General features: G+C 45.3%; 1 protein-coding gene across 3 annotated transcripts in view; it reads right to left on the bottom strand.

Annotated features, from left to right (window-relative positions):
• Positions 1–25,699, bottom strand: part of SORBS1 (sorbin and SH3 domain containing 1) — a 189,983-nt gene extending 164,284 nt beyond the window's left edge. For all 3 annotated transcript variants that reach the window (XM_036064312.1, XM_030335628.2, XM_030335629.2), the window contains exons 1-2: positions 25,550–25,699; positions 1,369–1,457 (exon numbers count right to left, since the gene is read on the bottom strand). The gene's annotated coding sequence lies outside the window, so the exon portion shown is untranslated. The remainder of the gene's footprint in view (positions 1–1,368; positions 1,458–25,549) is intronic.
• Positions 25,700–26,857: the final 1,158 nt, after the last annotated feature.

The following is a 26,857-nucleotide window of genomic DNA, read 5'->3' as shown; positions in this document are numbered from 1 at the left end:
TTTTAGTGAGTACCCATCATGTTTGCATGCAAGGTGCTCTTCTAAGAGCTGGGGATATCCAGTGAATAAGATAAGCAAAGATCTCTGCCGTCATGGAGCTCACATTCTTGTTTGCCACCCTACTCGAATCTAAGCTTCAGAGCTGTGGACAAAGTCTGCCTTTAGACCAGTGAATCTCCAGTGCCCAGAGCAGTGCCTTGGCACAGAGTAGGCATTAACACATATTTGCTGAATGGGTAGTGTCCCACCCACCTGAGACCAAACGCTTCTCTGAGGACCCCCCACCATGGAGCTTTTCTTGCCCGCCAGATGGGACTCTGGCTGTGGAACGCAGAATGTCCATTGTGTCCCTTTAGACATAGCAATCTGGTCAGCCTCTCACGCCCGAGTGGGGTCCCCAACCCTGGGCCTGTCTGTCCTAACCGCCTGTCCTTCCTGCACCAACCCCCATCATTCAGCAAGCTCCCCATGTGGCCAGGCCCCCGGAACTTGTCTCACCGGGTCATCCCAGCACCTGGTCCACATGGTGGCAAGCTGACCAGCCAGTGAGAAAACACACGGGCTTTTCTCAATAGTGTGGCGGGAATCAAGACACACAGGGTCATACTGTCTCCCTGGCTCATGGTGGTCCTTCCCCTCAAACAGTTCATGGGAGTCCTTCACGTGACCTTCAGCTAGCTAGCATACCTTGAAGCACCCTCTTCTCGGCACGGACACACTCTTGTGAAGGATATATTTTTGCCTCTTTCAACTGCCACAGAAGCAAGGCGCTTACCTGCTGTGAGGAGTAATTAAGTCTCTTTTGGAAAGAAAAACATTTGTTAACTGAAATTATCTGATCTCCAAAATGAAGGTAATTGTGAAGTGCAGTTAATTCAACCTTTCAAGAAAACGGCAGCTGCAGCAGTGGTAGGAAGGGGGAAAAACGGAAAATGCAAATGTCTTGAAACACCACTCCGGAAGACTCAGAAAATAGGTATTTAAGTCCATGTTTCCAACATACGTGTTCACATTTTAATTTGTTCGCTTAGAATTACCCAGCTCTACATCTCACAGCTAACTAGGATTACTTTATACTTGCCCAGCACTTTACTCCCTTGGAAGCAATCTCCCATACATATCTCTTTTAGCAGGGTAGGATTCATTTCTCTGTCTAGGGCCCAGAGAGGTCAAACAATTCACCTAAGATCGCACAGTAAAAATGGCACAACCATGTAGGTACCAGAACCCAGATATGCCTAGGCCCAGCCCAGTGTTCTTCCTTCTAGAACAGTAAGGACAGTGTGGTTCTCCCAAAATCACATTCTATAGTGCACCAAAAATAGTTCCCTTTCCTGCAAAAGAAGAAACAAAACAGAACATATTTACCAGTGGTTTAAGGTGGTGGGAAGATGCATTGGTCCCGGAGCTCTGGGCAGAGAGAAGGTTTCACAAACTCTTCCAACAAATGCCAACTCCTGCAATGACAAACAAAACATCTGGTATGAATCAGGCACCCTGTGGTCTCTCCACAAGGGGAGGCGGCCAGCCAAAACACCAATTGGCAGGCATCCTGGTTAGGCCTAAGCCCCCATACTCCTCTTCTAGCCCCACTATCTTCCCCAACTAGAACAACAATCTTTAGTTCACCAGCTGAAATGGTCCCCATTAGAATCAGATGGGCCTTGCTTGGGCAGAAAGAAGCTTTAGAGATCATCTATAACAGGGATCCCAAACTGAAAGCCCAGTGGGCTACACCTAACCTATAGTAGTATTACATTGATCTGAAGGATGGGCTTAGAAAATTTAAGCCAAAACTTAAACATCAGAGAGGTGACATAAAACCCAGACTTATGAGTTCTCTTAGGGGAAAAAAAAAAAACAGTCAACATGGTCCACATATACATCTAAAAACGATCGGGTGTGTTAAGTGATAGCTGCCCTTCATAAGCAGGCTTGGCTACTCCAATATGCCACAGTCCCTACCACTCCCTAACGCCTCACCGTGGAGAGAGCTGTGATTATCATTGCCCTTATATTACTGGGTTTCTTGGTCTTCTTGTGTGTGTGTGTGTGATACAGAAATATTTCCCTCAACTTAACAGAAGTAGGAACATAAAAGAAAAAGGGGACAGGGTTCTAAGAGAAAAAAAAATGGTATAGCACATACAGCAACTTAAGTTAGTAACCCCATTCTTGCAGACATTTGCAATCCCTGAACAAGCACAACACTTTCATATTATAAAAGCCTAAGCAGGAAACTGTCTTGCCTACTCCCACAGAAGCAGAGCTAATTCTAGAACCTAGGTCTCTTGATTGCCAATCCAGAACTCTTTGACTATGTCCCACTGCATAGTTATCTTATTTTTTTTAATTTTTAAAATGTTTTATTTTATATTTTAGAGAGAGAGAGAGAGAGAATCAGAGTGCAAACAGGGGAAGGGCAGAGAGACAGACACAGAATCTGAAGCAGGCTTGGAGCCTGGAGCCCAAGCTGTCAGCACAGAGCCGGACACGGGGCTTGAACTCACGAGCAGTAAGATCATGACCTGAGCCAAAGTTGGACGCTTAACCGACTGAGCCATCCAGGAGCCCCAAGCCGCATAGTTATCTTACATATATTTTTAATGTTTATTTATTTATTGGGGGGGCAAGCAAGGGAGGGGCAGAGAGAGGGGGAGCAAGGGAAACCCTAACAGGTTCCACACTGCCAGTGCAGAGCTGAATGCAGGGCTCCATCTCATGAGCTGTGAGATCATGACCTGAGCCAAAATCAAGAATCAGACGCTTAACTGACTGAGCCACCCAGGTGCCCCTGCCTTATACTATAAAACAAAAAATATTTTAAATATACACACACACACATACACATGTGTGTACATGTGGGTCTTTTAAAGCCAATACTAAATTCAAGGAGATACAGTTGAATTATCCAACTCACTCTACTGAAAGGCCTGTCATACTCTCCTTTGACAAATGAAGGTAAGTTCCATCAGGTGCCCTAAGGGTTCACTTCCTAATGTGACATTTTCAGTAACACTGCTCCTTTAATTACAAAAAAAAAAAAAAAAAGAATTCTCATAAACACAATGCATCTACTACCTCAAAAGTGCTCAGTTAATGTCCCAAGCTGTCTGAAATACTCTATATGCTAGAAAAATGTCCCTTAAAATGCATTTTGAATACAAGGCTATCAATTAGCTTATATATAGTTACTAGACTGTAATAGACGAACAATGTTCAGCTATAAGATCTTGGTAAGAGTTATTTATATCATCCCTCAAAGAATGTATGGATTCGTTGATCACGCGACAGATTATTTACGAACCCTATTACACACCGGGCAGTGTGCAAGGTGATGAAAAGGCAAAGACGAACCAGACCCAGTCCTTGCCCTTAAGTTGCTCTGTCAAGGTAAACAATCTGACACTCAAGAAGAGTTCTAACACAATGGGTAAACCTGAAGATCGGGGTGGGCACAGGCATTCTGGGAGCACTGAGCTGGGTTTCCTGGTGCAGCCAAGGTGAACGGACACTTCCTGTCATGGGCAGACACTCAGGAAATCCTAAAGCAGGGAAGGGAGGGGAACAGGCAGCGGGGGAGAAAAGTGGGGAAGGTAGGAATCACAGGCCATGGGACAAGAGGAGCAAGAGGAAGGAGTGAACAGCCCCTCCAACTTGGTCTTGTCCAGATCTCATGTTATCTTGCTGGTCTTAAAAACTCCTGCCACCTGACCCAACAACTGCTGAGATGTCATGTGTACTCTTGGATGTTTGTCTCGCCAAGCACCCATTTCAAGAATGCCACCAAATCAGCCCTATTCCCTGACAATGCCCACCTAGGACTCCCTCAGGGTAACCAATGCTGTCCCAGAGTCAGCAGGGCCAAAAACATGGTGGCAGAAATACTGACAGTACTTCCATCGTGTCTCTGAGAAGACAGCTGATAGTTTTTTTTTTCCCTGTGCCAGTCACAAACCATCCCGCCTCTACCTCAGGGCCTGGATTTCTATGGCCAGAATCTACTACACAGTCAAGCCTCAAGCAGGAAGTTTTGTTAAGAAAATGTCCCAGAATATCTGCTCATCAAAATCTCCAGATGCAGTTCTCCTGTTCTTCATGGATAAGAAAGAGATGAGTCACCAGCCCCAATCTAGGCTGAAGCAAAGCCAGGGGGTAGCACCCCAAAAGACACATTTTGGAAAGGGACATAAAGAGGAGTGAAGACCAAACATGTGCCCATGGTTAGGGCTCAGGGTTCAAGGCCAGTATGGGCAAGCAAGGAGGCAAAAGTCACCTCAGGAGTGGGAAGAGCTTCCCTGGATCTGTAACTGGTGGGAAGGTTCCCAAATCTGGCTGAAAATTAGAATCACCAGGAAAAAAAAAAAAATACTGGGCCGCAGACCTATTAAATCAGAATCTCTGATTTGGAGGCCCAGGCTTTGTTCAGGTGACTCTGATACCCAGACTCCTACTCATTTGGAAAAAAGTATCTTTCACTCAGAAGCTCCAGAACAATCTCCGCGAGGTCATTAATTCAGCATCCTCTGGGCAGGATGCAAGGACTCAGGCTTTGGGGGAGTTGTATACTCTCAGTATGTTTACCTACTCCCTACATCACATTATGTGAAACAACACTTAACTCCTTTTATTCTTTTTTTTATGTTTATTTTGAGAGAGAGAGAGAGAGAGAGAGAGCGAGAGAGCGCATGCAAGCAGGGAAGTGGGAGAGAGACAGAGAGAGAGGGAGAAAGAATCCCAAGCAAGCTCCATGTTGTCAGTGAAGAGCCCCACGCAGGGTTCCATCTCATGACCCTGAGATCATGACCTGAGCTGAAATCAAGAGTTGGGTGCTCAACCGACTGAGTCACCCAGGCACACCTTAACTCCTTTTACTCTATTAAATAAACATAGAGGGGCACCCAGATGGCTCAGTCAGTTGAGTGGTTGAGCAGTTGAGCATCCAACTCTTGATTTCAGCGTAGACCACAATCTCACATTTTTTGAGATCGAGCCCCACATGGAGCTCTGCACTGACAACGCGGAGCCTACTTGGGATTCTCTCTCTTTGCCCTTCGCCACTGCTTGTGTGCGCTCTCTCTCTCAAATAAACAAACTTAAAAAATGTTTAAAAAATAAAAACAAACATAGAATGCCAGCAGCCAGTGAAGGGGGCCCCCTCTGCCTCAGTCCCTGTATACCATGACCTAATGCCAGTGCCTCCAGATAAACTCAGTGGAGTTGTCCAGCCTCAGCATATCTGAGCCCTCACACCTATGTAGGCTCACCCTGCCAGGGCACAGGGTCTGGAAGCACCCAGTCATCAAGGTGGTCTTCAAGGAATGGCTCCAAGGCACAAAGTACTCTGCCTCGAGTCCTTACTGCCCACCAAACAGCAGAATGCTGAAGATCACTGCAATGCCTAGAAACCTGCCAAGCCTGCTGAGCATTTCTCTTTCCAGATTCCCACTTTGTGGTTAAGTAACGGCCTGAGGCATCTCAAGTCAAGAATGGCAAAGTAAATGCTATGTGCCACAAAGATGACAGATGGGAGTAAGCTAGTTCCATGAATGGGCCAGCCTAGAAAGATCTCTTTCTTGACATCACCAGATGCTACCAGGTGACCTTCACAGCCCAGCACCAGAGAAACCCACAGCTGACCAACATCAGCCCTCCTGATTGCAAGGCCCAGCAGCAACCCATAGTATCCTTCACCAGAACAAGGACACTCTTACACATCCCCTTCAACCTAAGGGTCCCTCCCCCCCCACCTTGAGCCATATTGAAAATTAGGAAGAACAAAGGTGGGACAGGAAGTCTAGGAAAAGCTCAAGATACTAATCTGTCCCTTCTGCAGTCTTTAATTTTTAGGCAATCCATTGTTTCCCTGCAGTATTATTACGTCCTTGCCTAAAACAAGACATTTCTCTGACCCATCCTTCCAAAAGAAATCACACAAGTTGCCTTTGAACCATCACCTCTCTCATTTACATCCTCCTCTCTACTTTATCCCAAGAATATAGAATAATGCTAGATGTTGTGAAAGTCATGTTAGCCACTTTCATTCCTACCAAACACCTGGACCATCCAAACAGTTCTGGTCCCCCAGAACACCATGTACCTCTCCTTCATAGTACTAAGCACTGATTTGCGCTTACCTCTTCTGTTGTTTACCCTTTAAGGAGTCTTTTAGCTTGTTTGCCTGGCTAATCACTGTATGCCAATATAACGCCTTCAAACCCTCCATGTTCCTTCATGATATACCTCAAATTTCATATCTCTCAGCTGAAGGATAATCAAGCCAACCCATCTCTTAACTACTCAGGCCTGCCACTAGCCTCTGAAATCTAGGCACCCACTAATTAGCCCACTAATTTAGTGGACTCGGAAGAACTCTGCTCAGAAAGCTAGTCTAGAATTGGAAAAATCCCCAACTGGCCTTGAGGCTGACCAACTCGGGAAGGAAACAAATCAGAACAATTATCTTTATTTCTTTTGTGCAGTGTTTTTTTTAATCATTTTATTCAAGATGATTTTCTAATATATGCAAAATGAACCCCTTTACTGGCCCAGAAAGCGTTTCCCTATTTCCCAGAACAAATCCCCGCTGGCACAGTAAACAGTGCCACATCCAGAACCACTGAAGCTTCCAAAATGCTCAGTGCCAAGGTACCTCAACCAAGTCTTGTCCCTGGTCCCACTGCCCAGTTGTCCTCCCTCCACACCCACTGGCAGAGGAAAGTGGGTTTGGGACACTTTATAAAGCCCTCCCACCTACTCCAGTTTCAGTAGGAAGCAGAATGAAGGTTTCCAAGTTCTGTGAACGACACAAAGCTCATAAAATAGAATAAAATTAGTTGAAAAATAGCAAAATAATTTTTAGCTCCCCCTTAAAAAAAAAAAAAGCACGCCTACTTTAAATGAATCATTTAAGTATGAGTGATTTCATACTTTCTTCCACTGGGATATGTTTTTCTTCCTCAGGAAGGTTCCCTCCCTTCTCCCCTCCTGAGACAGGATACCCTCCACAAAATACCTGTTCTGATTTGCCCCACTGTCCTCCTCCCACCCCCCTGCCACCCAAGGAAACCTTGACAAAGCCCAGAGTACTCCTGCAGATGGCCAGGGACTCCCTCCCTCTAGGGTCTTTGCAATTGCTGTTCTCTCTGCCTGCAAGGCTCTTTCCCTGGCTCTTGCCGTGGCTGGGGTATTCTCACCATTGGGAACTCAGATCCAGTATCACCTCTTGACTCAGGCCAGCCCAGACTGCCTAACCTTAGTCCTACCAGCAAAAGCTACTTTTTCGGTAGGACTATCACAATCCGTAATTACCTCATTTATCCATGCTCCCCTCCAGGGGGCAGGAATCTTGCCTGACTTGTTCACTGCTGTAACCCCAGCACAAAGCAAGTGCTCAATAAGTCACTGCTAAGTGGGTGAACAAGGAGGTGGAGGCAGGCCATTGGAAACAGGACTGAGAGCTCTCCAAACATGTCCTATGACATGACTTCATCATGGCATGGCTTCTGGAATGGTCTCCTGGCTTCCCTTGCCTTGATTCTTCTCAATCTTGTTGATAGTTGGGTACTAGGTCCACCACCTTATATCCCACTCCCTACCCCAACTGCTCAGACTTGGGTATTCCCCTGGAGACTCAATTCCCAACTTTGGCTTCTCCTACTCTGCTTCTATTCAGCCATCCCGAGCTTTAAAGTTTCGGACATCCACAAGGGTAGCTGACCTTCAGGACTCTGACCCAAGCACACTCTTCCAGCTGTGTTTCCAATACCCCAGCTCCCCATTTCCTGCTCCATCACTACCAATCAGCTCACAGCTCAAGTGTGCAGACCTACAATTCCTAAAGTCTCAACCTTTGCTCAGGCCTCTCCTGTCTCAGTACCTGTTAACTTCCTCTCATTTCTCAAAGCTCCCCACATTGGACCTGGTGCCCTTTCCCTCTACCCTACAGTCATGATATTTACCCTAATATCCTGAAATTCTTTCTTCTGTTTCTCTCAACTGACTATTCCTTGATGGTTAGGGTCCAGTCTAACTCATCCCTGTTGGTCCTGAACCTAGCACACAAGAGGTACTCAGTAAAAGCATACTAAATTGGGGTGCCTGGGTGGCTCAGCTGGTTAAGCACTGACTCTTGGTTTAGGATCAGGTCATGATCTCATGGTTTGTGAGACTGAGTCCTGCGTCGGGCTCTGTGCTGACAGCATGGAGCCTGCCTGGGATTCTCTCTCTCCCCCTGCTCTCTCTGACCCTCTTCTGCTCTCTTTCTCTCTCTTAAAATAAATAAACTTTTTTTAAAAAGCATACTAAATTGAATTGTTCTATTTTCTCTTGGACAATTTTCATTTCCACAGTGATTCCCTAAAGAACCTTAACACTCAGCACAAGTAACAGAAGACATTCTGTTGGTAGCATGTTAATTAAAACCAAGTGAAAATAGCTGGGGTGGCAGTTTTATCATCATATTATAAAAACAAACACCTGAATGGTGAGAGGCACAAAGATATGGTACCAAGAGTAGTGGTTCTGGGTTCAAGTAAAGACTTGGCCACTCACTAGCTGTATATTAGTGCGCACATCACTTTTGCCCTCTGGCCCCAAGTCTCATTCTCTATAAAATGAAAGGGCTTGTCAGACACAAAAGACCAGTATATAGAGTAGTATGATTCCATTTGCATGAAATGTCCAGAAGAAGAAATCCATAAAAACAGAAAGTAGATACGTGGTTGTCAGGGACTAAGGGGAAGGACGGAAGGAGTGAATGCTAACGGATACAGGTTTCTTCTCGGGGTGATGAAAACGTTCTGGATTAGGTAGTGGAAATAGTTGTACAACACTGTGGATATACTAAAAAACACTGAATACTTTAAAAGGGTTAAAGTAGTGAATTCTGTGTTACATGAATTTTATGTGAATAAAAAAAAAATGAAAGTGCGAGACTAGAACAGAGGCTGAAAACTGAAGGCTCAGAAGGCCACACCTGGCCTACCGCATGTACTTTAGACCCCAAGAGTTTTTGATATATCTGCACAATTTAAAAGCCAAAGACTTTGTCTGTAGAGGTGGTTACACAAATCTGCACTTGATAAAACTGCACAGAACACACGCACATGCATGTGTACACACAAATGAGCACGTACATAAACTGAACTAGCAAACCCCCTGTAAGGACAGTAGATTGCAACAGTGCCCATTTCCTGGTCTTGATGCTGAGCTGTAATTATGTAAGGTGCTACCACCAATGGAAGCAGGGAGAAGGACATACAGGACCTACAGCCTTTTTCACTTCCTGTGAAACTAGAACTACAGTAGACCCTTGAACAACACGGGTTAGGGGTGCCTACCTGCCACTCAGTCAAAACTCCCCGTATAACTTTTCACTTCCCTAAAACTGAACTACCAAGAGCCTCTTGTTGACCAGAAGCCTTACCAATAGCATAACCAGTTAACACATATTTTATATGTATTATATACTGTATTCTTTTCTTTTTTAGAGAAACAGAAAGAACATGCAAGTTGAGGAGAGGGGCAGAGAGAGAGAGAATCCCACAACCCAAGATCATGACCTGAGCCAAAAAATCAGGAGTTGGACACTCAATCGACTGAGATACAGAGGCACCCCTGTATGCTGTATTCTTACAATAAAGCTAGAGAAAGGAAAATGTCAATAAAATCATTATGGAAGAAAAAAATACATTTATAGTACTGTAAATAATCTGGGCATAAGTGAACCTGTGCAGTTCAAATCTGTGTTTTTCAAGATTTAACTGTCGTTCTAAATTAAAAGGACGAAAGCCAAGATTTTACCTTTGCACTCCTTAAAATAACAAGATCTGGTAACACTGGGCCTCAAGGATAACAGCTGGATGGAGCTGGGTAGTAGCTACCCCCCCTTAGAGGGGCATGGCTCTCAGATTGGTCTCCCTAAAGACCAAGCACAAATGTCACTGCCATTTACCATGCTTGGACTGCTTCTTCTCTTAGAGAAATATTTCTCTATCAACAGTAAGAAAATGACGGACCAAGAGGGTCTTATATTTCCAGATAAAAAGGGAGACTGCAAGATCTGTGAAAGTGAAGAACATTCCTAAGATTGGAGTTGACATCTCCTACCCTTCATGGCTTGTTACCTGCCGGACTTCGGAGGCATTTGAGGCTTGGACCCCTGGACTGTAACTCTTTAGGACCAGATTTCTTGCACTAAGTCAGCAAATAAATTTCAAAACCACACCACTGGGGGAAAAAACACAGCTTAAGTATACACAGTATCCCATTCTTCCCTAAATATTTTTACTCTTTTCATCTTACCTTTCCTGAGAACACAGGACTCCGCTCTCAGCCACCGAAAGGAAAGGTCCCACCCCTTATGCATGATCACATCCAGATAAATAAGCAGTCCTTTTTTCCATTGAAACTGCAGTTCTATTCAGTAGGGGAGGGAAAGAGCCCTCAGGGCACACATTCCCCCACCTTTCCCATCACACCACCACCCCACCCCCAGAGAACGTGCTTGGAATGCAAGTGTCCCTGACGAGGGGGCAGGGCAAAGCCACAGAACCCAGGTAAATTGCCCAGTGAATGCTTTGGGTGCAGTTGTTTCCAATCAGGTTACACAGAAGAATCACCTGGGACCCTAGACTGAGGACTTATAATACCCCCTCCTCAGGTGACACGAAGACTGCCCAGTATTGATTCATCCCGTGGCCTTTGTATACCACGAATTTAGAAATCCCTTGCTACTCTGGGCAGCCGGGCAGGACATGCCTCTCCAGTACACAGATGCTAGAGCTGGGCTGTCCTGTAAGGCAGTCACTAGCCACTCCTGGCCACCGAGCCCTTGAAATGTAGCTAGTATGACGAAGTGTTCTCTGAAGGTAGCAAACATACTGGATTTTGAAGACTTGGTATGGAAAAAAAAGAATGTAAAATATCTCATTGACATATTTTATACTGATTAAATACTGAAGTATTTTAGATATACTAAGTTAAAGAAAATGTTTAAAATTAATTTCATTCATTTCTCTTTACCTTTTCACTGTGGCTACTAGAAAATCTTAACACATACAGTCATGGTCGGGGAGACACTCAACATTCTAGCATGAAGATTACAGCCATAACGGAAAAAATGAGGACTTCAGTCAAGCCTGGTCTCCACCTACCAAATGCATGATCCTAAGCAAGCTATTAATCTCTCTGACACTGCTTCCTCCCCTGTGCATGGCATCATAACATACAGCACACTGGGCTGAGTATAAATGAAAAAGGCACGGCATCTTCCAACAGCTGGTACTCCACACCTGCGCACTTTCCTCCCTTCTCCCAACTTCCTTAACCCTAAAACCTGAACCCAAGATCTCGTGGCATCAAACTTACTAACCGCAATGCCCACTTCTCCACAGTGGCTGCAGGTGGCATAGTGGTTCTCCATCCAGAGGGTACAAAGGAATCACCCCATCCCCCAGAGACTCTGATTGTCCACTTGGTATATTCATTACTTACGAGAACCTTGGAGCATTCTGATGCCCGTGGTCTAGGAGTCCCCCAGAAACACTTACATGGCTGAGAAGTGTGACCAACACCATGAGGGCTGCCTCGAGATTTCTGAGGCCACCGTCAGTGAGTGGGGCCAGCCCGAACAAGGCAGGTGTGGCCCAAGGAGAGGCCAGGGACTGACCAGGGCCTTTCACCTGCAGAGGGCTGCTCTCCTGACATCTTTTAAAGCTAGGTGGGAAACAACCATCTGCCCTGGACATTGTTTCAAACACCAGAAGGCAGCTGACACTTCCTGTCCTCACACAAGGCCCCTTAAGAGGATCAAAAATTATAGGTAATTTTAAGGTGCCCAATAGCTTGGCAATTGGGCTTAAAACAAAATAAAAAACTATCCCACTAGCAACAGGGTAGGAACCAGGGCAGGTCCCCTTTCCACCCTTGCCTAGTACCCAAAAGCACCGATGCTTGCCTGAACTTTCTCAATGCTCAGGCCAAAGATTTGGGTTCTTCTGCAGAAGCATCTCTCCTGCCCTCCGAGGAGCCCAGAAATGGGCCAGGACTCCCTCCATGCACAGACCTGCACGTTCCAGCAGCCTGCTTATTCCAGGGCCGTCAGCTGCTGGAAGAAGTCCTCTTACTGAATGTGAATGCTGGATGGGCAGAGCACACGCAACGGACCCCTGGAGGCACACTGGCAGAAGAAAGAACTCTGTCTAAACCAGGCACCGCTCCTTCCCTTGGTTTAAAAACCCTCTCTGTGCTAAGTCACCTCCATCTCAAACCAGTACAAAAGAACAATTTCTTGGAGAACAAAAATTTAAATATTCTTCCTCAATAAGAGTTCCATCAGTAAGACAGCCAGTAAACTCAACCTTGTCCTTTTTCTCATGGCAAATTAATTATGGAAAAAATACAACATAAATGAATCACTGCATTTCCCCCCACTACTGAACTGCCTCGTATTTTTTCTGCCAATGGGTACAAAGTGATTAGGCACTGAATCTGAGAACTCTGATATATTTATATTTAGTGCAGGAAAATTATCTAGAGTTTGTTCAGAGGGTAGGAATACCACCTGCACGCTGACTCTGGCACACCAGTCACAAACCCCACCACGGGGGCATTTCCTCCAGATCACCCACCCTCTAGAGTCTGCTTCTCATGTCCTTCTGCCCCTCGGCCAGCCTGCCTCCCAGATAGAACACACCAGATGAACATCAATACAACTGGGTCACCACATAGTCCAGTCTCCACTTGGTAGCCATGTAAACAAACAAGACAGTCTAAACAGAATAAAAATTAAAAATGTTATTGGATCTTTGCTGAACACCAACAAGAGAGAATAATGCATGGGGAGCTATCTTTAAAAGTCCTCCTCCTTCTCTACTGCTTGTATCCTTTAGACACACAGTAGCCATTCTTCTAAGTTGGCTCCTCTCCTTCTCCTCACTCTTCTCAACCCCCAGCCCATAGACACTTCTTCCTCCCTCTCCTTTCCTTTCTCTGGCATTTCTTCTTCTGTCACATGAGCATTGGGTCTTCTCAGATACAAACACAGCCCCTCCTTACACATACACACACACACACACACACACACACACACACACTGACCACCCCTAGCACCTGGTCCTCCAACTTTGCTTCTATTTGTTGCCCTAATTCCATATTAAAAAGGCCCAGAAGCTGAATTAACCAGGAAAAATTCTCCTAAGAAGATGGGGTAACAAGCTGAGTAACAGACAATAAAATTCTGTTTAGCAGAGAGAAGAGAAAGCCCCTGGACGTTCACAGTGGCCTGTGGCAAGGGACAGTGAGTGCTAAGCTGATGCCCGGTGGTGCTATGTCACCAGCTTCAGAAAAGATACTCTTTATACCCAGGTTAGACCTCTGCTGGATACAGAGCGCCAGCACAGCCATTCATAAGCCACATTGGCTCGGCTTCCAAAAGCTGGGTTTATCCACCACTCCATTAATGGGGATAAAGGAGTATACGGAGAGGGGTATTGCCCAGATCTCTGTCGACAGCAGAAACTCATCCTGGTGCATGGAGAGGTTACACTGATCTGAATGTGTGGAACTGTGGGCTGAGCGCCCCGAAGGTCTTCGGAGATTGGCTCTGCTTCCGCGGATGGCTTTGTTGCTTCATTCGCCCTGCACTGAGGCGGTGAGGAGAAACAGGGAGAGAGTATGATGAGGATGGCCCAGCCTCTACTTTCAAGGAAGGAAGCAGAGAGGACAAGCCATGCAAGGTAAAAACTGATAAGAGTGGTGTCTGGCTGACACAGGGACAACCACGTGGCACAAATGAAAAAATGCTAACCTAAGTTCTGGCTCTGTTTTGGATTAGCTGTGTGGCCTTGGGCAAGTTCCTACACCTCTCTGAGCCTACTTCCATTCCTGCAAAATGAGAAGGCTGGCCATAGGTGATCAGAGTTCCTTTCCAGCAGTAACATTCTAGGTATCTATGATTTTAAGGATACCTGCTGTGGGGGGTCATGAACAAACAGGTGGGGAAGAGAAAGGCAGACAAGGGTGCGGAGTACAAACTATTCCAAAATCTCATTAGGATCACTGACCATCACTATGAAAATGCTCTCTGTACTTTCTAAAGCTGCAGTTGTCAAGCATGGTCGGCAGCCACAGATCAGTCTATGGGCTCATTAAGCCGAACAGAGCGATGTGCACGCTGTACTTGGCGCAGGCCATTTGCTTAAGGGCAGTGCCTTCCTCCCACACTGGGGAAACCTTCCTTATCCTAATGAAGGCCCGAGTTCATCCGCTCTGGTTGGCAGATGAGCAGACAGGCTCAGAAGAGGCTGAATGACTCCCTGAGCCACACAGCTTGGAGGGGCAAAACCAGGGAAGAAGCCCAGATTGTCTGACTCCTGATTCCCCGCCCACCATTAAATGCCAATTAGATAACTGTGTGGGATCCCCGCAAGGCTTGGACACTTAGAAACCCCACGCAGATGCACCTAACTGGTCCAAGAGGATGGGGGAAGATTCTGCAAAGGGGAGCCAACAGCAGCGTTTCCTTCCCCCACCACCTTGACAGCAGGTCGATCGCCAGCTGTAGGGGGGTGGTATCCACCTGCTATCTTATTACACATACACATTTCCATATTTAAGCAATGCAGGAGTTGGCTGGTACTCTAGAACTGAGGTTCTCTAGCTCCTGGGGTCCAGTGGAAACCACATACAAAGGTCCTACCACTCTGTAAACAAGTGCCCAAGGGCAAGCCATTTAACATCTCAATGCCTCAGTTTCCTTGTCTGTAGAATAGGGAAAACAAGAGTACCTACCCTTATAGGGTTAGGAGGAGGATTAAAAGAGGTAATACATGTTCAAGTGCTTACAACACAATGTTAGTTATTATTATAATTTTTCTAGGGAGGAGTCCAAAGTTTTCATCAGATTCTCAAAGGGGTCTATGACCCCAAAAAATAAGAACCCCTGTTCCACACGGTCTCCTTGGAATGGAACTGAGGTCACCCTGTGGGAAGAGAGGTACCTTCCCCAGCTTCCTCATCCTTCCAGGAGAGAGGGATTTGATGCTTTCTATGCCCTCTCTCTTGGAGGAAAGAAAAATGTTAAGAACGCTGACGAATGGCACCGAAGGCACAAACTCATCATTTCTGTGGCTGGGCAATGCGTCCGCACACCCCTTAAGGCCCCACTCGAAAGGTGGGAAATTAGAAGGAGAGACCAAATCCTAACTCCAGTTTCAGACCTGGGGATAAGCCCCCTGCGACCTGGCCTGCCAGGGTGCAAGGACAGCAGCCATGGCACCCTGCCCACTGCCTCCATTGCCAGGGTCTGGCCACCTTCCCCACACCTCCTCCTGAGGACCTGTGAACACAGGGCCCACGAGCAGGTGATGTGTTGGGATGTGAAGAACACCTGAAGCTGAGGTCCTGGTCTGGAAAGAGCCGACTAAAGAGGAAAGGGATTAAAGAGAAAGGGTACGGGGCGCCTGGGTGGCTCAGTTGGTTAAGCATCTGACTTCGGGCTCAGGTCAGTATCTCATGGCTTGTGAGTTTGAGCCCCATGTTGGACTCTGTACTGACAGCTCAGAGCCTGGAGCCTGCTTTGGAATCTGTGACTCCCTCTCTCTCTCTCTCTCTGCCCTTCCCCCGCTCATGCTGTCTCTCTCAAAAAATAAATAAATGTTAATTTTTTTTTTTTTTTTTTTTTTTTAAGAGAAAGGGTATGGAAAGTGTAAGAGATAGGAAGCAACTTAAATCCTGGCTTTGTGGCTCTTTGGCCTCATGACCTTGGACAAATTACTCAACCTCTCAGAGCCTGTTTCCCCATCAATAAAATGGGGGCTATTTAACAGTCTTTGCTTCGCAGAGGAGTTGTGAATATCAAACAAGATCTGTATAGACATTTAACACAGTATCTGGCATTCCATGTGTGCTCACTCGGCTGATGCCAATTATCACTGCCATGATGAGGATAATGAGGAGGTAGACAAAGCTTAGCATAGTCACGAAGCCTTACTGTATCATTATTGGTTTGGGGCTGTTTAGATGTTGTTGCATTCAAAATAAAATCAAGGCAAATTTATGGGAAGAGATATCAGTACTAGAGGGAATACAGGGTCCTGGGCCCCAAACACAGAAGAGCTCTAACTGCAGAACCCCAACTGTGGGTCCTTGGCTCAAAAAGTTTCACACAGGCAGCAATAAAGGTGGAGAACATAGATGTGCCTAACAGTAGAGCCAACTCAAACATCACACCTTCAACCCCAGCTGGAACAGCATCAACTCCATAAAGTAACCCAGGCAACAATTAGAGGCAGTCTATCTTTGATGGATCAACTAGAGGGGAATTACTACTTAATAACCACAGTGTTGGGTTAGATGAAATATTTCAAAGCAGGGACATTTATAAGAAAAGTAAGCATAAAAGAAAAAATAAAAGACAGGCATCTTTGATGGTTAAAAAGACTGGGGCCTACAGTTCCCAAGGCAGTACTGGTGCTCAGTGTCCCTGGGTCCACTCTGTCATCCCTCCTGTATTCTCCACCTTGTTACATCATTGGCAGACTAGGAATGAGTTTGAAAGCAACCATGCTTTTCTTTTTCCCCAAATAATTTTCTCCAATACAGATGAATACGTGTTCATCACAGGGGCACCTGATTAATACAAGGTCATCATAGGAGCTACCTGGGCAGCTCAGTTAGTTAAACATCCGACTCTTGATATCAGCTCAGGTCATGATCTCACAGCCATAAGATTCTCTCTCTCTCCCTCTCTCTCCCTCTCTCTCTCTCTCTCTGCCCTTCCCCTGCTCGCTCGCTCTGTCTCTCTCTCTCTCTCTCTCTCAAAAATAAATAAATAAACTTAAAAAACACATGTTCATCATAGAAAGCTGGGAAAACAAAGGAAGTTCTCAAAGAAAACACAATAATCCAACTACCAATGTTAACATGTTGATTTCTTGCTGCCAGTTTCTCTCTTTACGGCAAGTCATTTTTATTTAAGGAATGATTATACACAGCTTTCCTAAGATGGCAAGCATCTCTAAAGAATCAATAAAAGCAGTAGTAAGAATCAAGGGAACTTTAGACCTGGTTGACAAAAGGGAGACAATCATGCATGTGTGTGTATGCGTGCACACACACACAGGTCTCGCTTCTCAGAGGCCTGTTAAACTCACAATACAGGATTGGTCACTATGGCCATAACTGAACTAAAAACTTAAATTTAGAGGATCAAAAAGGAAGTCCACCCACTAAAACAATGCTCTGTAAGTATCAAAAAGTCTAGCATTTCAAACAAGCATTTTTAAAAACACATTTTTTAAAAACCCAAAACCTATGATGTGTTCCTTGGCATGAATCTGGGTTGGTTCCTGGTGGGGTTCCAGGATAGAATTTCAAAAGATACTGTAATTATTCCTCATGTCACTGATACCATTCTATCAGACTCAAATAAATCAAAATCATAATGAAAAATAAAAATAAAACTGAACCTCTCTGGCAACACACTCAGTGCTTAGAAAACATTAACTTTTACCAGCATCTTTTACAGTTGCCTCTTAAAATCATTTTTAATACTGCTTACGCAAGAGTAATGGGGGGAGTTGTTGACTAGTTTCAACAAACTCTACCTTCAAGGTTGCCCTCACCTATTTAATGGAGTTCCAGACAAGGGCATCAGTTCAGTAGGAAAGAACTTTCCAATGAGATGAGCCACCCAACACTGAAAGGGGTGGCCTCTTGAAAGAGTGCCCCCCCCCCCCACCGCTGGAGGTGTGCAAGGACAGCTGTACAATGTAGTTTCTAAGGTCCCTTTAACTTTAACATTCCGAGTCTTCATTTCTCGCAGTGGAAGTCCTGCCATGTTGCCTCCCCTCATTCTTCATGAATGAGCAAGACTGTAAAATCCCTGCTGTAAGACCAGCGAAGTCTTCCCCAGAATTAAGAAGGGCCATAAATAGTGGCAAAGGGCAGAAGGTAGGAGCCACTCACAAGCCAAGAGAAAATAGGTAAGGTCAGGGGCACCTGGGTGACTCAGTTGGTTGAGCGTCTGGCTCTTGATTTCATCTCAGGTCATGATCTCATGATTTGTGAGATTGAGCCCTGCTTGGGAATTTCTCTTTCTTTCTCTTTCTCTCTCTCTCTAAAAAAAAAAAAAAAAAACAAAAAAAAAAAACACATTAAAAAAAAAACAACAAAAAACAGGCAAGGCGATTGGAACGACCTCTAGAATTGGACAGAGAATTCAGAGGTGTCTGTGGGTGGCTCTAGGAGCAAAGTAAAACTCTTGAGGCTCAGAGTAGGGTCTACATGCCTTACCCAGAGACGACTGTAGCAGCTTTTCTGAAAAAGGTGACACTTTTTAAGACTTCATACAAATTCCTCAGGGTCCCCAGAACACAGGCATCTCTACCACAGTCTTGCAAACTTTCAATATCACCAGTCAAATGCAGACAGAAGCCTCCCTTTGACGGCTATCCCAGAATGGAGAGCTCAAGGAAGGTACCTTCTAGGACTCCCAAGACGCCCATGTCTGGCAAACAGTGGCCCTCACCATTAACTAGGATAGTGGCTTTTCTCCATACTCGACTTTTATGGAAAAGCAAAGGAAAACAAAAGAAGTTGATATTTGGTCTAAAAAAGCAACATCCAGGAGATGCCCTAATTCAGTTCAGATTCCAACAGGCTCTTAGTTTTGGTTGGTCCATGGAGCTAGTAACAATGCATGGTCCAATTCAAACCTAGAACATAGAATTTTGGAGAGATTTCAAAAGTCTTATTGGCAAAATGACAAAAAGCCAGAAGATGTGAATGTCACTCCACATAAGGAACCTTTGTCCCTCTAGGATAAGGCATGATACTCATGACTTTTAGAGAGGACAGCATTTTTCTTCCTCCAGAGATAATAGGGGATAGTGCACAGGGAGGGAGAAGAGAGCTAAGCGCTCATCTTATATGGTGAGGAGTCAACAGATAATGCCCCAAAGCAGCAAAACATGCAAGTTATTGAGAAATGTGAAAGTAAATACTAGATGAATCCATTAAGAATTGTAAGTGACTGCCACTGGGGAATGGGGGCAGAGGTGAGGAGGCAGGAAATCATGGTCCTGTAAGACTGATTCTTAAAACTATATGGGTGTGTCGGGGCGCCTGGGTGGCTCAGTCGGTTGAGCCTCCGACTTCAGCTCAGGTCACGATCTGGCGGTCTGTGAGTTCGAGCCCCGCGTCAGGCTCTGGGCTGATGGCTCAGATCCTGGAGCCTGCTTCCGATTCTGTGTCTCCCTCTTTCTCTGCCCCTCCCCCGTTCATGCTCTCTCTCTCTCTCTCTGTCTCAAAAATAAATAAATGTTAAAAAAAAAATTAAAAAAAAAAAACTATATGGGTGTGTAACTTTGATAACAACTACAAATTTTAAAAGGAAGGAGGGGGGAGGGGCTAGGGTACCTTGCATGCATCTATTTCCCAACTTAAGTTTTCATTTAAAAAAATAGTACATTAGGGTTGGGGAGGGAAAAATACTACTTTAGGTAAATAATATTATTTCCAGATGTTTTAATAATTTTGTCCTGATTAAAGTCATACTGTTCATTGAAAAAAAGAAAAAGTTAGAAAATAACACCCCTCCAAAACAGGGAGAAAAAGGAAAAATCCTAATCACCATCCAGAGGTAACCACTGGATGACTTGGAGGTAGTTTCTTTTTATATATGTGCATATGTATATACATAGATCAATAAAAACAGAATTTTCTTTCTTTGGATTCACCCAACGATCATAAGGGGAGAAGGAATCTTTTCAAAGGTATTAAATTGGGCCTTAGCTTCTTACTTATCAATAAAGATTTCTTTCTGTAAGGATAGGCAGATCAGGTTGTCATATTTTAACTACATGACACATTTACAAAGAAAAAACAAATCCTTTTTTGCTAGTGGTTGGGATTTCCTCAGAATTCTTAGACCTAAGACTGCAGCACTGGGGCAGAGGCCTTCTTACTGCAAATTGGTTTCACCTCAAATTGTGCTGTTTTCTCTTTGTGTCTTCTTTCTTCCTGTGCAAGTCTCTTTGCTTTTCTGTCTTCCTGCCCACCGGTCCCTAGCTTCCCTCCCCACTCCACCCCCGTCTCCTGTTTTAGTCCCCTCTCTCACACCTGTACCTTCTTCCTGCTGCCTTTGCTCAACCTGAAGCACTATGGAACTGAACTCATCTTCTAGCTATTTTTTGCATTTGCAGAATAGATTGGTCTTTAAGTTTAAAACAGGAACACAAAGTGTTCCATTTAGCCACTTTCTAAAGACCATTTTGAAGATTTAAAAAAAAATTTTTTTTAATGTTTATTTATTTTTGAGAGAGAGAGAGCAAGGGAGGAGCAGAGAGAGGGAGACACAGAATCGGAAGCAGGCTCCAGGCTCTGAGCTAAGCTGTCAGCACAGAACCCAACGCAGGGCTCGAACTCATGGAGTATGAGATTACGACCTGAGCTGAAGTCGACGCTTAACCAATGGAGCCACCCAGGCACCCCTCCCCTCCCTTTTTTTAAATAAAGGCAGCCGTGAGCCCCAGTGCCTAGGACCTGACCGGGAAACCCTCAGAAAGAAAAAGAGCTCAGACCCCTGCCTGGAAAAGCCAGTGCAGATCTGTAAGACTCCTTGTGTGGGCAAGGGAGTTTCTCAGGGAGAAACTTGTGGTTTCTCAAGGAGACCAGGTAGAAGGACTAACGTCAAAGTCAACTCACACTGTACCCTGGGTCACTTGCAGGTGGAAGGGGCACGTACCCAGTCCCGCTTCACCTGGGGGTGGGAGGGTAAGTAGTAGCCCCAGAAGGCAAGCCTGAAACTATCAGGGTATCCAGCTAAAGAACCACCTACTCCTCTCTCCATCCTTCTGAGAGGGACCTGCCTCTTTTTCTCAGCTTCCAAAATGAGTCTTTTTTTCCCCCATGAAAGCTTCTTTTAAAATCAGGTCACCCTTGGGGCGCCTGGGTGGCGCAGTCGGTTAAGCGTCCGACTTCAGCCAGGTCACGATCTCGCGGTCCGTGAGTTCGAGCCCCGCGTCGGGCTCTGGGCTGATGGCTCAGAGCCTGGAGCCTGTTTCTGATTCTGTGTCTCCCTCTCTCTCTGCCCCTCCCCCGTTCACGCTCTGTCTCTCTCTGTCCCAAAAATAAATAAACGTTGAAAAAAAAAAATTTAAAAAAAAAAAAAAAAAAAAAAAAAAAAAAATAAAATCAGGTCACCCCCATCCTACACGTAGAAGATTTTTTTATAATCCAGATGCTGGACATATCTTAAAAGAGATTTTTGGGTTCTGTTTACTCTTTGAAATGTAAGCTCTCTCTCCCCTGGCCCTAACAGATCTGTGTATTTCATATGGCTGCCCTTTACAGCTCCAAGTATCTGAGAAAAAAATATTGACCAGGACAGACCCAGGCACAATCCTAGGTCTGCAACAAGAGGCCTCCCACATAGAGAATGTGGATCTGTTCTGGTAATCCAGTCAGCAGCGAATCCACCTGCAGCCTTATCACCCAGCCCTCACTTCTCATTTTAGCCCTATGCTCTTAATGCACTTCTTCCCGTTAGATGCTTCCCAGACACGAGCACGCAGGGCGCTGTATCTCCTGCACGTCCCAGAGCCCATGTCTAAAAAGGAATAAGGTCTGTTTGACAGGCTTGTATCTCCAGGAATGAATACTCCAGGAATGAATACTGGTTCTTAATGACCTCTGCATTCTTCTCAGTAACTGTTCCCAAGCCATCTCCTTATGAAGATACATGAAAACTTACGGGGGGAAAAAATGACAGCACAAATAAAGCAGTTTTGCTTTCCCCAAGTATTTCCTTAAGAAAGTCAGGCACTAGCTTCAGTTCTGAGAAATAAACCGGTAAATTCCCATACAGTAAGTTTGCTAAAATGATGTAGGCAACGGGGTTGGGTGGGGGGATTGGTGGAGGGGTGAATAGAAGGGATGGACCGGTTCTCATCAAAGAGCAGCAAGATGAGACGTGTTTTTACACAGTGGCAAATGTTCCTTTTGGACTTGCTTCAAACCTGTGTGTGGGCTGATTCTCTGAAATAAACAAAATTCTCTTGTATAACAGAGGTTAGGGGTGACTAAGAGAGTGAGGATTCTGACGGAAAAGAAGTCACCCACAAATCCCCACCTCTGACTAAATAAGATCAGTTCTACCCGCACTGGGTCTGGAGTCGGCAAAGCCAGACAAAGGATGTGGTACCATATCCAAGTGTCCGTGTAACCCCAGATGGATGCATACGTGCTCCAGTTTAAGTTCAAAGACAACCTGAACAGCTTTGAGAGCACGGATATGCCCTGTTCCACCCAGCAAAGAGATGGAATGCCAATCCTGGCTTCAGTCAGCAATCATACGCCACCACGGGAGGCGTGATGTCCTGAACAACAGTTGGTCAAACACGTGTGAGGGAGGTGCAGCTGCTGGGCTTTCATGTTTACCAGGAAGAAAGAGTGTTGATTTTGCAGATTTCTGATCATGTTTTTACAGCCAGTGTTATTCCCAACCCGTTTTAAAATGCAATCTGAACAACACCCCTTTCCTCATGAGTCTCCTTGAACTTAAGTGGTTCCATTGGCCCCGGAAGCCCTTTGGTCTCTACCGGCCACACCTGAGTTTGGCCAAGCAGCGGGGTAAAGGGAAGTAGAACCTCCGCAATGGCAGCACGGGCAGAAGAAGAGTATTAGATTCAGAGGCAGGCCACCTGGGCTTACAACCACGGTCCCAAGCAGCTGCAAGATCTCTGTGGGCCATCTAGGACCATATGGGGAGGACTCTTGTCGCTCCAATGGTCTTTGGGTCTGTGGTTGTACTATACGGATTTCATGCTCTTACTTTAAATTTAGTTACCCAAACTCAAGAAACCACGAAAATTAAAAAGGAATAGAATGAACTGAGAAGTTACTTTAGACCGAGCAGAATGGGCAAAGCACTCGGCAATCTTGCCGCAGGGACCTGGCATGCCACCATAGAAATGATCCGGCTAGAAAGAGCCATTTACAAAATGCTGAGGGTTTGCCCAGGCCCTTTTGAAAACTGGGTTTTTGGGTTGTTTCCTGAATTTTTTCCCCACAATCCTGAACATTGACTATTATGTAGAAAAAAGAAAAAGAAACATTTAAAGGGACAAAATAGATCCTTGGGAGACACAGGAAAAATGCTGTTTGAAGTAAGGGCCTTTTCTTTCTTTCTCATACACACACACTCAACTAGCCTTAGGAGTAATCTGCTGCCACAGCTGATACCCAGCTAACTCTGTTGTAGCCAGAAGCTTCTGCCAACCACTGAGGCAGTGGAATAGTTATCTGACCAGGTCCATTCTTGATGCCGGTCCATTTTTGGTGAAAACCTCAAACTTCAGTTAGGGCCCAGACTTGCCTGGAGCTCCCTCCTTGGAAGTACTATCTGACAGTAATCCTCAAGGGCCTGTACTAAAAAGAAAACACACACACACACAAACACACACACACACACACACACACGACTCTCCATGTAAAACACTGGATGTCAAGCCAGTTCTAGACCCTTACTGCCATGGTCTTGAGATCTGTGCAGGCATCAAGCAGTGGCCAGCCCAGAAACATCATAGTGAACCTACCTATCCCGCCACTGATTAGATATCTATAGGCCCAGTGCCATCTAGACACAACTTCCATGATGCTTACAACAAAACACAGAGATAAAAATCAGCCCAGTGAAAGCTAGTCAGACAGCCATATAAAGCAAAAGAAGTTAAAAACTCATTATCAGTCATAAGAAGTTGAGAGAATGGATCAAGTGTTGGCCACAAAGGTCACCCAGACTTTGCAATAGACCTTGGGGTAGGCATAGTTTAAATGGAATATGATAGAAGGTAAAAGATCTTAGTGGCCAAAACAGAAATCCCGAGGCTTTCTTCTCCTCAAAGAACCAATGGCCGGGTCATCTGTTGGCCAAGAAAGCCAACATTAAACAAACCACACCCCAGCCCCACAGCTTTGTCTCAGGTATGGAAATATAGACTCGAAGGAAAACAGACATCCAAGCAGGGGCTCCTGGGTGACTGGAGTAAAAGTGCCCACCACATGTTGGCAGACTGAAAAGCAAGTCAAATTCTCTTTAATTGTTTCCCTAAGTCTAGGTCTCAGATCCCTAAAAATCTCTCCAGACCTGAGAAATCAGTCTTTGAGGGTGTAGCCAGGGAATCTGTGTTTTAAACAAGCTACTCAATATGCAAAAGTGTGAGAACTGCTGCTAGCCTGTTCCAGCCTGCCTTCTTCTGAAATGGGGGTAATTAAGGGAAAAGTTGGGTATCTCAATTAGGAAAGAGATTTAAGCAGAAACCACACATGTCACGGAGACAGAGAGTAAAGTGTTAAAGCAATTAGTGGGAAATCTCTTAGGGTAAGAGAGAGAGAACATAAAGATGAGCCACCCAGCCCCATAGGGAGATTCTCCCTCTACTACAACCTTGAACGATCACAAGAAAGATGATTTCTTTACAGGAACCAAAGAGGGCTTCAGTTTGGGTGGATCTGAGCCAAGATCCATTGGTGAGAGAGTTCACCAATGTGGATGGGACTAAGTTTGACCCAAAGCAACCTGCAAGAGATACCCTCTGCCCCTGAGTAGTGGAGACTTTCAAAAGCCATCCTAAGTCCTAAGGGATCCAAAGAAACAGAGAGGATGCTCCCACCCAATTCCAGACATCACAGACACTGACCTAGGGTCACCAGTGCCCACTCAGCTCTATGTGGCTACAACATGGCCTGCACAGACCACCACATGCACTATCCCCCAACGGTCCATGGGTTTCAGCTATCACTCTCTAGGCCTGAGGCAGTGGCAGGGCCAGGGGCTCCAGATCTAAGTGGTATCTGTCAGTGGTTCTCAAAGTGTGGCCACCAACCCAACAGCATTAGCATCACACAGGAAAGATTTAAAAATACAAATCCTCTGGCCCCACTCCAGCACTACTGGATCAGAAAATCTGGAGGAGCTGCCCAACAATGTGTGGCTTAATGAGCCCTCCGGGCGATTCTGATACAGCTGAAGTTTGAGAAGTGGCATGCTATTAATAATGTGAACCATAACAGTAAATCAACAAAAGTGGCATCCCTTCACATAGGCCTACAAAACATTTTTAAACATTATCTCATGGATACCCTCTTCTAGTCCTAAGGTCCTATAATTCAATTGAATCTCACACCAACGCTGAGGAAATAAAGCCGCATTATCATGCCATTTTACAGGTAAAGAGATTGAGGCTCAGAGAAATGAAGTGACTGACACGTTGCCCCCATCTAGAGCTCACTGCCTAACCACAGAAGAGTGACAGAGACCTAACTCTAAGTAATTAAAAGTTACCAGTCTACCTCAAATTCTTTCCCCATGGCCCACAGGGAGACTGCAGGCAGCAGGAATGAAACTGGCATTCTTTCTATCTGGCCCACTCTTACTCACCTCAAGTGACTATTTCTAAGACCATCCTCCATTAATGCTGGATTGGAACTGAAAAAGCAATTTTAAAACCACTGTGAGACAGATTCACTTAGTCTCAATGCTGACCTGACAGAGACAACAATCCTCAACGGGTGAGTGGGCCATGCTCCAAAAGTTCATTTATAAGTTGGAGGGCTGGGACTCAGATCGCATTTTCCCCATGGACACAACATGGAGATGGTGGTTGGATCCCCAGGTCAAGCCACAAAACTTCATCTGCAAGAGGGAGAGGCAGAAGGGTACAGGTAGGTTTGGCAGTGGCCCAAATGGTTCAGATCCCAACTTTCCCATCATTAACCAACATGAGACAAAACTCAAGTCGCTTAGCCGTTCTGAGCCTCAGTTTCTTCACCTGGAAATCATAATACTCACCTTGCAAGGTTGCTGAAGAAATTAAACAACATTGTACATACGGTGCTTGCCACACAGTAAACATTAAAAAATATAAACTATAACCATTTGTTGAACTCCTAAAGTAGCAGTCATACTATATTTTTGCCCCAAAAACTATGAAGTTAAAAAAAAAAACAAAAAACCAGCAAACACATAAAATTACAAAAGGATTGAGGGCAGGAGAATTGACTGCCTCCTAAAAGACCAAGGGAAAGGAAGGAGGGTGGCTGGTCACTCATAATTCTCCCTTCTCGTCTGCCTCCAGTTCTTAGCTCAATTGTGACTTCTTTGGAAACCTTCCTTGGCCTCCCAGACCAGGTCAAATTTCTCCAGTGCATGCTCCAAAGGCCCCAAGTACGTCTTCACAACCTTACAAGCATTATAATTTTATCTTTAATCACTTAATGTCTATCTTCCCCACAACCCCATAAGCTTCAAGGAATCAAGGCCTAGGTCTGCTTATGCTCACAAAAGTGTCTTGCCCTGCACCTGGAACACAGTAGGTCCTCAAACATTTAGAGAATGAATCCTACCAGGGCAGCTGGGCAGGGATGGGTAAAGGAAACAGGAGGTTATGTGCAGCTGGCTGTATGCACGAGTTGGTGGTCTAAGACTCAGGGTTACCTGGAGAAGCATGCAACTCTTTTTCTCTCGCCCCAATAAAATCAATCTGCCTCTGCCATATCACTCGGCCAGTAAAGGGAGGATTATTAAACCACAGGCGTCCCCTTCCAATGGGTGCATGTCCCCAGGGCCTCAGTCTGCCCACGGGGCAAGTCCCGCACGAACATGGTGCAGGAATGCAGGCAGGTTTGGGATTTACTGCAGTTCTCCCTACCTCAGACTCCATTAAAGAGGAGGGAAGGAAGACCCCACACTCACCCCAGCCTCAACTCTGAAGCAAGCCATGGGAAATGCTGTTAGCTGCAACGTAATGACTGTCTATATGTACCAGGGAACAGTCTGGGGTGATCCGCAAAA

Source organism: Lynx canadensis, chromosome D2, assembly GCF_007474595.2.
Source record: "Lynx canadensis isolate LIC74 chromosome D2, mLynCan4.pri.v2, whole genome shotgun sequence".
NCBI lineage: Eukaryota > Metazoa > Chordata > Mammalia > Carnivora > Felidae > Lynx > Lynx canadensis.
This window is presented reverse-complemented; position numbering and strand designations above follow the sequence as displayed.